General features: G+C 49.6%; 1 protein-coding gene across 1 annotated transcript in view; it reads right to left on the bottom strand.

Annotated features, from left to right (window-relative positions):
• The window catches only part of LOC144935476 (A disintegrin and metalloproteinase with thrombospondin motifs 7-like), a 98,373-nt gene that overhangs the window by 56,847 nt on the left and 27,468 nt on the right, over nt 1-14,058 (bottom strand). The window lies entirely within an intron of this gene.

Below are 14,058 nucleotides of genomic sequence, written 5' to 3'. Positions count from 1 at the left end.
TTTTCCACATCGCGAGGAGACGTCTTCCATCTAGGCAGAGGTGTGGACTCGAGTCATGTGACTTGGACTCGAGTCAGACTCGAGTCATGAATTTGATGACTTGCGACTCGACTTGGACTTGCATAACAATGACTTTGTCCCACCTCTGCATCTAAGGGTAACAAAGCATTCTGCGCCGTGGCTTCCCGCATATGGAATGCACTCACGATTCACATCCGTAACTCAGCCTCTGTTCATAATTTAAAGGGACGCTTCAAAATCAATGTTTTTTCTGTAGGCTTTTGGTTCTCCCTCGTCATAATCCACTGTGATTGTTAAAGCTTTTACACGTCTCTCTCTTTTCCGTACGGCCCGGACGACCACTCGTGTGGCCACAATACTGTTGCATAATTGTTCAGCGCTTCGTGAATAAAAAAAAGGCTTTTATAAAAACGAGTTTATTTTAAGTTTTCTCATGAACTTGGGTCCCTTTAGCTGAATGGGACCGTAAGCTTTTGTTTGGTTTGCTTATGCTTAGCGCTGCCATTCTGTACATGAAACATTACTGGGAAACCAATTGAATGAACAACTGTATTCACTATGAGAGTACTTAAATTTAATTATAAAGAAAATATGTTGACTGTGAACTCAGCGTTAGGCACTGGCTGGAGACAACAAGACCGAGGTGGTTTGGACATCATTTCAAAATGGTGGGTAACACATTCGGCATCTGTTGCAGACGTTTGCGGGTCAAATCCCGCAGGCCGCCCTGGTTACTGCGGTGTAATGATTGTAAAATATGCGCCATCTGCTTCACAGTGGACGTGGAATTGCCCTGGAGGGTATGACATCGTTGGCAGGATTAAGAGTTTGTATGGCTCCCGGCGTCACTATTGATGCTTCAGAATAAAATATAACCGAAATTAGAATTTTAGAAGCACGTTAACCTCTGGTGATTTTCAAAGGACTTGATCAAAGAAGGACTTTATTTTCACACACATGGACCCAACCGATGAAAAAAAAAATCAAAGAACTTTTCATCTTTGCCGAGTGAAATACAATATTTTTCAATGTTGTAAGAAGAAATATTGTCAGGTCAACAGTGGCGGGTGATTTTTTTTTGCAGAATAGTTTGTTTCTAATGTCATTCAAAAAAAGTTATTTGCTCCATATCCACGTTCAAAGAGGGGTCAATGATAATTGCCATGGTTTATTTCAACATAAAATTCAGCACATGATGCATATTCTCCACCTGTCCTGAAACTCCACCGACTGCAATGACATAACTGTGCGGTTCTGAGGTTGTTCACAAGTTAGTTTACTCATTCACAATTTAATGATATTTCTATTCAAACGTGTTTTTTACATTTTACGTGATTAACTACTATTCTATGTACGAATTATAGCCATTTGAATGTGTTTTAAAAGGTTAAAACTGTTGCGCTGCACATGAAATCAATGAATGCGGGTATATGTGTTTTTTAAGATAGAGATTGGACTTAATATGATGTTATTTTCTTTTCCATAATTTGCAATCCGCTGTAATGGTAAGGCAAAGGCAATCTCCCAAACTGCTAGACAGGATGGGTCGGGGATTGCACACTTTCCGATACAATCCAATCTGATCCGATGGTACAACCCTACTTTACAGAGCAACTGGTGTTTGAAAAAATAAAAGTGACCGCTGTGAAATGTTTTTGAACAACAGTTGAATGGAGCGCGGGGGTGGGAACGCGCGTGGGGAAGTCGGAGGCTAAAGGCCATGACTGGCAACAAGGACTACTTTCATGCAGCTTCATCAGATCAGATTCCATCTCTACACACAAGGACGACTACAGTCCAGTCAGCGACAAAAAACATCACATCTGAGGTGAATTTGCATGAAGTAATTCAACTCAAGACTGAAAACCTTAGTCATTAGCACGCCAGGCACTGTGCACAACATTTTCACTGCAGTTTAAACGTTAATTTTTTTTGCCAAGGCTTATGAGCTTACGTGTTCCATAATCCACCCTGGCAGCTGAATACTGTGACGTGGTCACTGATGATAGAATTGTGGCAGAATTTCCATGGTGGCCGGTGCACATTAATAAAGCACGTGGCCCTTTGTTGATAATTTGTATAACAGCATCCATGTGCGTGCTCGCCAGTGAACATCCTACCACTCGAATGTTCGCCAGCCTCCATACTCGACCGTCCGTATCACGTGTTCTCATGTGTATGTAACACGTGCTTTGCCAACACCGGCTTCCTCCCATGTGTCTTCCATTCTTGGCTGACTTCCCGTCCCACTTATTAAAATCTGTATTAAATTATTGTAACATTTAGTCTTTAGATGTGTCACATTTAAAAATGTGTATACATTTTCTTTACTTTAATGATCACTATAACAACTCAGGTCCCCCTTGCAAACGAGGCAATATATCACAGTCTCAATGTATTGGTTAAATGAAGGGTACTAACACATGGGACTGCTAAGGGGTTCAATCCTCTGCAATCAATGGCATAACAAGAGATAGTTTCAACAGGATGCAAAAATGTGCACTGCAAGACATGATGCGTTTTCTCATCATTGATAGATATGACATTTTATGTTTTGGTGTTTTAGGAGTTGTGATTTAGCTTTTGTTCCCTGCATATTTAATAGATATGTATGTTGAACTCCTTTCACACCATACATAGCCAACCATGATAATAGTATGTGCGTAATAAGAAATACTATTTTATTGTCCCGTTTTGCCAATCTACTGCTGGATAAAGGCCTCCATTCTTTGTCGTTGGTCATGCTGGTAGTTTTGTCCATATGTAGTGTAGTAACTCGGCGGGAGACGACTTCACGGGTAACACACTCTTTATTTTATCAAACTTGGTTACAGGTGACTAACACCTACTTTGTATCTCGGGTGACAAACACCCACTTAGCTACTTGGCAACTAACGCCCACTGAGCTACTCGGATGAACAACATCCACTTAGTACTCGGGTGACAAACACCCACTTAGCTACTTGGCGACTAACGCCCACTGAGCTACTCGGATGACCAACATCCGATTAGCTACTCGGCGACTAACGCCACTGGGCTACTCGGATGACCAACATCCACTTAGTACTCGGGTGACAACCACCCACTTAGCTACTTGGCGACTAACGCCCACTGAGCTACTCGGATGACCAACATCCACTTAGCTACTCGGCGACTAACGCCACTGAGCTACTCGGATGACTAACATCCACTTAGCTACTCGGCGACTAACGCCACTGAGCTACTCGGATGACTAACATCCACTTAGCGACTAAGTCTTCAGCTCCGTCTTCGGGTCTTCAACTGGGTAACTCTCCCCGAGTGCTCTCGCGCGTCCCCCTTTATACCCCACCTGCGGACGTCGCTGCGAGCACCCACTTATTCGACCAATCGCCGGGCGCTGGCTACGATCCTCTTTTCCCACATCTCATCGTGCCTCACCACTCACGCCGCGCCGCCCCGTCATCTGTCACTCCCGGCGCGCGCGTCCACACCACGCCCACAACGCGTGCCCAACCCCGCACCCCGCGCCGCCCCGTGATCCATCACTGTCACAGTCGGCGCACGTCAATACCACCACTACATCACCCCCTACCACATAGCTCGCAGCCGCCCCGGCTGCTACAAAAATATACAAACCCTCCCTGTGTGCCCCGTAACACAACACAACAACAAGAACAACAACTAAGCTAACAACACAACACGACGCGAACACCACCATCCGCAACCCTCAACCAATGCCACCGCGACAATAGAACAATATATACAAACCGGCGAGTGACAATAGCAATGTGTATACAAAAAAAATAAATGGAAATTTTTTTTTTTTCTTTCGACTCGTGCAGTGTCCCCTTTTCTTCCGAGCGTCCCTACAACGGGACATTACCCCGGCAGAGGGGAACACCGGGCGAGCTCGGTGTAGAGCACAAAAAAACCGTCCTCATGAAAATTGTTGAGACCTAGCCCGAGTCCGCCTTGCCGGTCCGTCGTACGGCACCAGACGCGGTTGAACGTCCGGTGGTGCCGGCGGTTCAGGAAGACATCGGCCAGGCATCGAGGACTCGTGCGTGCCCCGGGGTTCAGGCTCTCGACGGTCAGCAGCCGTCAAGCCCGAGGCACCTGGGGGTGGGTCAGGTGGAGACACGTGAGGATCAGCCTGCGACACCTCCCTCCCCGAGTCGACGGTCACATCACACGCCCGGTCGTCACGGCACAGAACGGGGTCACACGGTGCCGCATAGGGCTTCAGTCGGGAGGGGTGCACATACCAACGGCGTTTCCCCCATTTAATCTGTATACTCTGGGGCCGTGCAACCCGCACAATTTCCACCGGTCCCCTCCAAGGTCTCAACAACTTGGGGGACGTAGCCAACGGTGCATGTGGACAATGCAGCCAGGCCTTATCGCCTGGTTTCCAATCATGCGTATGCACCCTCCGCTCATGCAATTTCTCGTTTGCAATTTGCCGCGACCGCGAATTCAACCTTGCCCCCTCCCGCGCTTCAGTCAATTTGGCGATATTAAATTTGATGTGGTCTGCCAATTTAGATTTTGCACGTGGCTGGGAAATCCCCAGTTGGACGTCCATGGCCGGATCGGCCTCCCGCCCATACATAAGAAAAAATGGGGAAAACCCTGTCGCCGCATGAGGGGCCATTCGATAGGCCGCGAGTACCCCCGGCACCTGTAAGTCCCAATCAACCTGATCGTCGCAGACCTGTTGGCACAACATAGACGTAATCGTTCTGTTCAGACGCTCAACCATCCCGTCAGTCTGCGGGTGGTAGGGGGAAGTACGCACTTTCTTTGTACCCAACAGGTCGCACACCTCGCGCAACAAAACGCTCGAAAAATTCTTCCCTTGATCCGTCAGCAAGCGTTCGGGGGCGCCCTTGTCCAACACATAACCCTGGACAAAGGCGTCCGCCACCGCCGCAGCCGACTGGTTGGCGAGCGGCCATGCCATAGGCCATCGGGTGAAGTATTCCACGCCAACCAGCAGGAACCTATTTCCCCTTGGTGTAACCGGAAAGGGCCCCAAGATGTCCAACGCTACCAATTCGTTTATACGCGAAACCTGAATGGATTGCAGCGGTGGATTAGCTGCCAATGGTGGCGGTTTCCTTTTGGCGCACCCTACGCATCCCTTAAGAATATTCGCCACGTCGTTACCCATCCCCGGCCAATAATAGTCTCGCTGGATTAGGGCGAGCGTTTTGTGAAAACCCAGATGCATGAGCCGTTCATGAGCTGCCAGAACAACCCTACCCCGCATAGCAACAGGCACAACGAGCACGTGACGCCGGGACATGTTGTCCCACCTCATCAACAGGCCCTGTCTGCACACCCAGGAACCGACCCGCGCCTCCCCTTGTTCGGGAGCGCCAACTTTCCGACGCAGCGTAAGTAGGGAGCTGTCGGACATCTGGAGGCGGCCCCACTCAATGAGGGGCAACGACAACAGCGAATCCCTCCCCGTGGGGGCGTCCTCTCCCGGGGTGTCAGTGGCGGCGAGCGCAACTCCCGGGGTGCCGGCGACCGGGGGTTTGCACCGCGCTGATCCCAACAAACATGTGCAGTCCGTGCACGGCGGCAACCGCGACAAGGCGTCCGCGTTTGAGTGCCGCAACCCCTTGCGGTAAATCGTCGTGAATTGGTAGTCTTGAAGGAGCTCCAACCATCGGGACAATTGGCCCGATGGCTGCGCCACGCGCATAGCGTATTGTAGAGCCGCATGGTCCGTCCGGACCGTAAAATGACGGCCGTAAAGATACGGCCTGAATTGCTGTGTAAAAAACACAATGGCTAACAATTCACGACGAGTTACGCAATAGCGTTGTTCTGCGGGGGAAAGAACCCTACTACCGTAGGCGACCACCCGTTCAACCCCCCCGACCAACTGTGAGAGCACCCCCCCGATACCCGTATTGCTGGCGTCCGTGTCAAGCAAAAACGGTTGTGTGAAATCGGGGTAACACAAGGGGGGAGCCTGCACCAAAGCGTCACGGAGGGAGCAGAACGCATCCTCCTCCTCTGCCCCCCAGTGAAACCTCACACCCTTAGCCGTCAAAGCGTGCAGGGGCTTGGCTATGGTGGCAAATTGCTTGACAAAACGACGGTAATAGGAGGCAAAACCAATGAAACTACGAACCTCCGTGACCGAGGTTGGCGTTGGCCATGAGCTGACGCAATGCGTCTTAGCAGGGTCCGTCGAGATCCCTGAACGACTCACGATATGGCCCAAATACCTGACCGATTCCCGAAGCAGAAAACATTTAGCCGGTTTAAATTTAAGCTTAGCGGAACGCATCCTGAGGAACACCGCTCTCAGTCGCTGGAGGTGCTCCTCGAAAGTCCGACTAAAGACGATAATATCGTCAAGATAAATCAAACAGGTATCCCATTGGAGGCCCGACAAAACCAATTCCATGAGTCTCTGGAACGTGGCGGGAGCGGAATGCAAGCCCATGGGCAAACGGTTGAATTCAAAAAGGCCCCCAGGTGTCCGGAAAGCAGTTTTAGGTTTAGACTCGTTATCGAGTGGCAATTGCCAAAATCCAGAAAGCAGATCGAGTGTGGAAAAAAACTGCGCTCCCGCCAAGGCATCCAGCGACTCATCCATCCTGGGGAGCGGATACGCATCCGCCATCGAGATTTTGTTTAAGCGGCGGAAATCGACACAAAACCGCAAGGACCCGTCCTGTTTCTTTACTAGGACAATAGGAGCACCCCACGGACTAGAAGAGGGCGAAATGATATCGGCCGCCAACATATCATTAACCGCCGATTGCACATGTTCCTTCTCGGCCGGGCTGAGCCGGAAGGGATTCTGACGAATAGGGGCCGCGTCCCCTGTAGCTATGTGGTGGCGCAACAGGTCAGTGCAGCCGATATCGTACTTATGTTTGCTGAACACGTCAGCAAACTCGATGAGCAAACCCCTCAATGCTCCCAATTGCACCCCGGACAAGTTAGCAGAACCCGCACACAGCGAGTCCAACCACTCAGTCCCCTCATCACTTTGAGGATGCGACTCGACAGTAAAATCTGCTTGAGCCACGAGCCGTTCCTCAACGGGCAGCGGCGCGGCGTGAGCCAGCACCGTTCCCTGCGCAATTACGGCCGGCCGCGACCCCGTATTCAGGACCATTACGAACGGCTCACTGTCCCCTCTCACCACGGTTTGAGCAACCGCTAAGTCGAGGCCCTTACTGGCTCTGTTTGACGGCCCCAACAGCACCCCCTGTGCCTCCGCACCCACCTCGAGTGGCTTCCTGAACCGAAGGGGTACTAACATTTGCGATCCCGGGGGTACCCGTACAGTGTGAGTCGCCAGCGCCTGCACCGTCGCACAAACCGTGCGCACTTTGATAGGGCTCGACAAGAAGGCAACCCGCCGACCTGACGGAAGCTCTATGCAGGCCTGATCAATAAGAATTGTGATGGGCATTTTTGACAAAAAGTCCGTACCTAGCAAACAGGGAACGGCCAGCGATGATGATACAAAAATAGGGCCCGCTAATTTAATGTCCCCAATGCAAATAGTCGCCCGAATCTGGCCGATGATCCCCAGGGATCCCCCATTCGCCGCATAAAATGGCACGTCTACTGGCAGAAGGGGTCTACTTTGGACGGGAAGAATGTTATAAATAAGGTCCGAGATGATGGTGGCCGACGTACCCGTGTCAACAAGCACCCGGACCTCAACCCCGTCAATGAACCCCGTTACCACGGACGACCCGGCTGACGCAGCCACGATCCTGTGGGCCAATTCGGACCACTCGACTGCTTGCGGGCCGCGTACGGACCCCCCTCGCCGAATTGAACCCCCGGCACCCAGCCGCGAACCCCCCACCGCGAAGCGGCGACCCGAATGTGCCGTGTTTGTGGACCGAACGTGTGAGGTGCCGCGACTTGCCGGGTTTTGTTGGGATGACTTGTGGCCCTGGTCGTCGTCCCGACGTGGTCCTGCGGCGCGCGGACGCGGGGCCCGGCACCCGGCTGTGACGTGACCCCGAAGGCCGCAGTTGTAGCAGACGACGGACGTCGTAGGTTTCGGTTGCTCCAGCTTGCGGGGCGAACGTGTGGGCGAACGACCTCCCGTTCTCCACTCCCCCGGACACGATGCAGCGAAGCCCTGCTCCTGCACCGCAGCTGGCTGAGGTTCGGCGATCGTGGCGGCCAGTGCCGCATTCCCCGGCCATTTGCAGACGACCCCCGGCTTGCGTTTGAGGACCTCGTACGCGTGAATGCTCGTGGCGATCGCCAGGGAGCAGATCACTATCTCGTCTGCCACGTTGATGGGGACCCCCAACTCGTGGGCCAACACCAGCAGCTGCTCCGTCACCATGGCGTCCTTCCCCTCCTTATCCATGCGGGGAAAAGCCGCGTCCGCCAAGGCGAGCAGTGCCGTGCGGTAGGCTAGCGTCGTTTCCCCAGCCACCTTCCGCCGATCGTAGAACTGGTGGCGGCACGTGGAGGGCGGCCCGAACACCTTCGCCATCAGGTGTAGTGCGGCCTGGAGCGTAGAGCGGGACGACCTTGCAGCAGATGTGAAGGCTGCAAGCGCGTCGTCGTCAAGCATCGCTGGCAACGCACGCAGGGCAGTGGTGTCGGACCACCCCGACATCTCCTGATGAGCGAGGAACCTTCGTTGGAAGGCTCCCCAGTCGCCCCCATCCGCCTTGAACGCCGACAGCGCGGGCAATCTTTGCTGGAGGACCCGATCGTCGTCGACGTCGGAGAGATTTTCCCGCGCTCCGCTGGAGTTGTGTAAAATGTCGGCTCGGTTGTCAGGCGTAAAATGGAGGGCTCCGGCGCGCGCCGATGACGTGGGCTGCGCTGCGCGGAGGTGTCCGGCCACGTGGCGTCCGTCTTTCCCGCCAATCGGTGGCGGCCCCCCAAAAACGGCGGCAACTTCCAGACTTTTGGCGCGAAGCGCCTTTTGGCGGGAATCCTCCACCGCCGCTTCCTCCACGACCCCCGCAGCCGTTTTTCCGCTCGCCGGAACGGAGATGTCGGCCAAGACAGCGGCGGCGGCGAGTAGCAACTCCGCCAACCGGGCGTGCGCGTCCTGGAGGCCGGTGTCGGAGGCAAGCGGAGCGTCGGCCATCACCGCGAAGTGCTGCATCGGCGGCAACTCCTCGTCCTCTACTCCCGAGGTCGGTGTCCCCGGTACGCCGTCGTCATCCCGACCTCGCTCGTGGGTACGGGTAGTCTTCCTTGTGTCCATACTTCTTGAAGACAGGTTTACTTCTGACGCCAGTTGTAGTGTAGTAACTCGGCGGGAGACGACTTCACGGGTAACACACTCTTTATTTTATCAAACTTGGTTACAGGTGACTAACACCTACTTTGTATCTCGGGTGACAAACACCCACTTAGCTACTTGGCGACTAACGCCCACTGAGCTACTCGGATGACCAACATCCACTTAGTACTTGGGTGACAAACACCCACTTAGCTACTTGGCGACTAACGCCCACTGAGCTACTCGGATGACCAACATCCGATTAGCTACTCGGCGACTAACGCCACTGGGCTACTCGGATGACCAACATCCACTTAGTACTCGGGTGACAACCACCCACTTAGCTACTTGGCGACTAACGCCCACTGAGCTACTCGGATGACCAACATCCACTTAGCTACTCGGCGACTAACGCCACTGAGCTACTCGGATGACTAACATCCACTTAGCTACTCGGCGACTAACGCCACTGAGCTACTCGGATGACTAACATCCACTTAGCGACTAAGTCTTCAGCTCCGTCTTCGGGTCTTCAACTGGGTAACTCTCCCCGAGTGCTCTCGCGCGTCCCCCTTTATACCCCACCTGCGGACGTCGCTGCGAGCACCCACTTATTCGACCAATCGCCGGGCGCTGGCTACGATCCTCTTTTCCCACATCTCATCGTGCCTCACCACTCACGCCGCGCCGCCCCGTCATCTGTCACTCCCGGCGCGCGCGTCCACACCACGCCCACAACGCGTGCCCAACCCCGCACCCCGCGCCGCCCCGTGATCCATCACTGTCACAGTCGGCGCACGTCAATACCACCACTACACATACATCACTATAGTGATCAGTGCAGTTTTTTGAAAGGGCAACCAGGACCTGTTCAGATGTAATTTGTCAGTAATGTTTGCCATTGGCCAGGAATAAAAATCCTGTCACCAGGTTCACAGCACCAATCCACCACCACCATTCCAGCCAATTTAATATACGAGGCACTATAATGCATGCCACAGACTGCTGTGTTTATATTCCAGATTCATGCAATGCCGAGAAATGGGAGTAGAAAAAAAAATCTGTTTCACGTAAACACGTGTTTGTATATCTGTAAGAGGCCAAGGTAAAGGTGCAGGTCTGCAACTGCTTGATCACACTACTGCTGGTGGAAGGGCCTCTGTAGTGGAGGCCTCCCCTTCCTTCTGCCCAGATGCCTTCATGGGGGAGGTGGGATTACACATATTTTACCTCACCCCACACTTGCTAACGATCATCCAACTGCGGTGAACCCATTTTTGTTCAGCTGGGTGGACAGAGGGAGGGGTGAGGTGGGATTTAAGAAACTTGCACCATTGTTTCAACTTCCGTGCCGTAGTTCCAAATGGCGACCTCTGATCGCAAGTCCAATGTGCTAACCAACCACTAGAATGTCTTTTAAATTAGAAAACCAACTATAATAACAGAAGGGGAAATTATAATCTGCATTATATAAGGCACCCAAGAGAGTGAGCCACGTGACGTGGTGGGGGGTTTGTAAAATTCAAGATTTTTCAAGCTACATCTGCGTGACATATGGCCACATTGCTGTTTGTACTTGGCAGGCAGTTAGGAACTCAACGGCATAGGAAAAAAAAACTCGAACCCATTTTTCAAAAGTTCATTCTAACGAAGCTGCTAATGCTTTTTTGAGAGAATACATGAGCATAAGTGCAGAATACACATTTTACAGACTACCCCCCCACACACACATCTTATTACTTACGTCTCTTATTTCTGACCTCGAGCCATTTGCACATATAAAAGAGGATATATTTGGGTGAAAAAAAACTAAGTTATAAAGGACGGTTGTTTGTTCCTTCAGGCGTGTTCCTTTATAATCCAGAACTCAGATTTTCACAGCTACTCCCTAAATTTCCTCCCCCACCCAGAGTAATTACAACAGAATGAAAAACATAACAAATTACGTAATTTAGACCGGCATATTTCCTGCTTGTAAATCTATGCTGGCATAGTCGTTCAATCACTGCGCTATGAACCCGGTAACCTGGGTTTGATTCCCGACCATGGCTCACATCATTAGTGAGTGATATACGAACTGGTCTTGAGCTTCTCCCACCTTGAAAGGACCGCACTGACCAGCATGGTGAAATATGCTTCAACAACCTTCTTATGACCAGCATGACGAGGTGAAGGGAAGCCGTCATTCACTGGTTAATTGAAAAGGGGCTGTAAATTATTATTAAGAGTGCACAAAATACAAATAAACATTTTTCTGAAATGTAGTAAAACTAGTAAAAGTGACACTTTTTTTATAATATATAATGTTAAATTTGGCTTTGCATTCTTTGTTGTTCATGCATGTACAGCGAGGGAAATAAGTATTTGATCCCCTGCTGATTGTGTACGTTTGCCCACTGACAAAGAAATTATCAGTCTATAATTTTAATGGTAGGTTTATTTGAACATAACATTTTTGACATGCGTTTTTCTGGATTTTTGTTGTTGCTATTCTGTCTCTCACTGTTCAAATAAACCTACCATTAAAATTATAGATTGATCATTTCTTTGTCAGTGGGCAAACGTACAAAATCAGCAGAGGATCAAATACTTTTTTCCCTCACCGTATGCATCTGATTATATTTACCGTGACAGTTTCATTAAATTCAAAGGAGCATGTATTGTGATTCTGTAGAATTCTCTGAAAAGTGCCTTTGTGAATATTTTACCTGCACACCGTGAAAAGGAAATGCAATGGCTGGGTCGAGAATTGAGAAATGATGATTATTGTCATCATTCATTTAAATAGACATAACTACTTCTCTGCTTCGTTCTTGGACTACAGAATTAAATATTTTGAGAAACACAATAATACACAAAACTAAGATTATTATTTTAGAAAATAATAACTATTAAAAGAGCATAGCTGAAGGGGTCAACAACCACCAACTAATTTACACATTTATAGTTCAGTAATTAAAATTACAATACAATTATAATTAGCTTTTTGATTGGTTTGTATTTTTTTGGGCTGGTCTATTTTCTCGTCAATTTTTTGGCCCTTTCCCCCAATCACATGGCGATGGCACTCTGATCAACGTTGCTTCATGGAGACGAAGACATTTCAATGTGGGAAAGCTGCATCCAGCACTGCATCACCCCGTGTCAGAGAATAGTGTGGAAGACAATGTTACAGATCTACTTCCGAGCTCACAGTAGTAGTCTTATATATATACGCAGTATCTATTGTACCTTCATTAGTGCTGTTTGTTGCTGGCTGCTTGACAGTAGGGTCACAGTCTTAAAAGGATGGTTGCTTATCCCATCAGGTGTGTTCCTGTACAACCCAGAACTGACATCTTCACAGCTACTCCACAAAATAAGATGTTGCTATATTTGGCCGTAAGTTACATAATTCTATATCAATGTTGAATAGATCATTTGCAACAAAACTTTCAGTCTCAGAGGTGCCGGCTCATGACATAGCATACCACGACAAGCTTAACTCATTCGCTTTTTAGATATTCATAAGTCGGCTACTCCTGAAGCCATCCATTGGCTCGCTCAACAATCTCGACAGGGACATACACATGTACACATGTTGCCAATCAAACTTTATCCTTTGAGTCCCATTCAACAGAACCGTGAAAACCTCTTTTTTCAACCTGAGAAACAAATCACGGCTCCATCACATCCCTAACATTGCAGATACTGAAATACGGATGCATGCATTTGTTTCCTCCCGTATTGACTACTGCAATGCCCTGCTTTTTGGAACCTCGTTCAAGCTCCTAAACAGGCTGCAGTATGTTCAAAATTTCGGCTGCCAGGGTATTAACTGGTATACCCTTTAACGATCACATCCCACCTGTGATGTCCCTTTTCTGGCTCCCCTCTGTACCCGTATTAAAGGCCTTAAATGCAATTGATCATCCCTACATTCATGACCTCCTTCAGCCATATATACCATCAAGATCATTAAGAGCCTCAGATTGTGTATTTCTCACTCTTCCACGGTATCGGCTTCACACTTGGGGGTGAAGGTGCTTTTGCAATTGCGGCACCTAAACTCTGTAACTCGTTGCCCTTACAGGTCAGGACTTCCAATACACTACGAATCTTCAAATCTCGACTGAAAATATTTTTCTAATTGCCTTCTCTGTTTAGTTATTTTCAAACGTCTTTCTCACTTCTTATTTTCTTGGTTGATGTAAAACTATTTCTGTCATTTCATGCATACACCCTGAGAACGACTGTTTAAAGTTGAATCTTGATTTGAAGCTTTCGTGACTGCAGGAATCCATACTGTTTGGTTCTTTCGGTAAAACCACGTAGGTATAAAATAAATCACGACGTTTCGATTGCAACACAAGCGGTCGTCCTCAGGCGGAAAAAAATATATAATCCAGCAGTGGAACTGCTGAACCAGCGAGAGAGCCGTTACAACAAGGTTATATATGGGCCACCACGTGGGGTCTGAGCTGGAAAGGAATACCCAGCCACCTCTTTAATCACGTTCATCTCGCGCATGGGTATTGTTGCATTTGCTTACGTGAAGTTTGCCGTTCTCTATGTGCTATGTACGTGGTGTCCCCCTGTGTGTTCCCTCGCTATATGTTTCACCCCATTTCCACCTGATGATGAGCGCTTGTGTTGCGTTCGAAACGATTTATTTTATTTTCATTTTATTTATTTCAATTTTATTTATTTCTACATACGTGACTTTACCGAAAAAAGACAATGAGTATAATTTCTGCAGTCACGAAAGCTTGGGTAGAGGTTCGGTGGAGCAGTGCTCTTGGCGGGCATGGGTGTGCGGTGCCTATCTC

This window comes from Lampetra fluviatilis, chromosome 13, assembly GCF_964198595.1.
Source record: "Lampetra fluviatilis chromosome 13, kcLamFluv1.1, whole genome shotgun sequence".
Taxonomy (NCBI): Eukaryota; Metazoa; Chordata; class Hyperoartia; order Petromyzontiformes; family Petromyzontidae; genus Lampetra; species Lampetra fluviatilis.
This window is presented reverse-complemented; position numbering and strand designations above follow the sequence as displayed.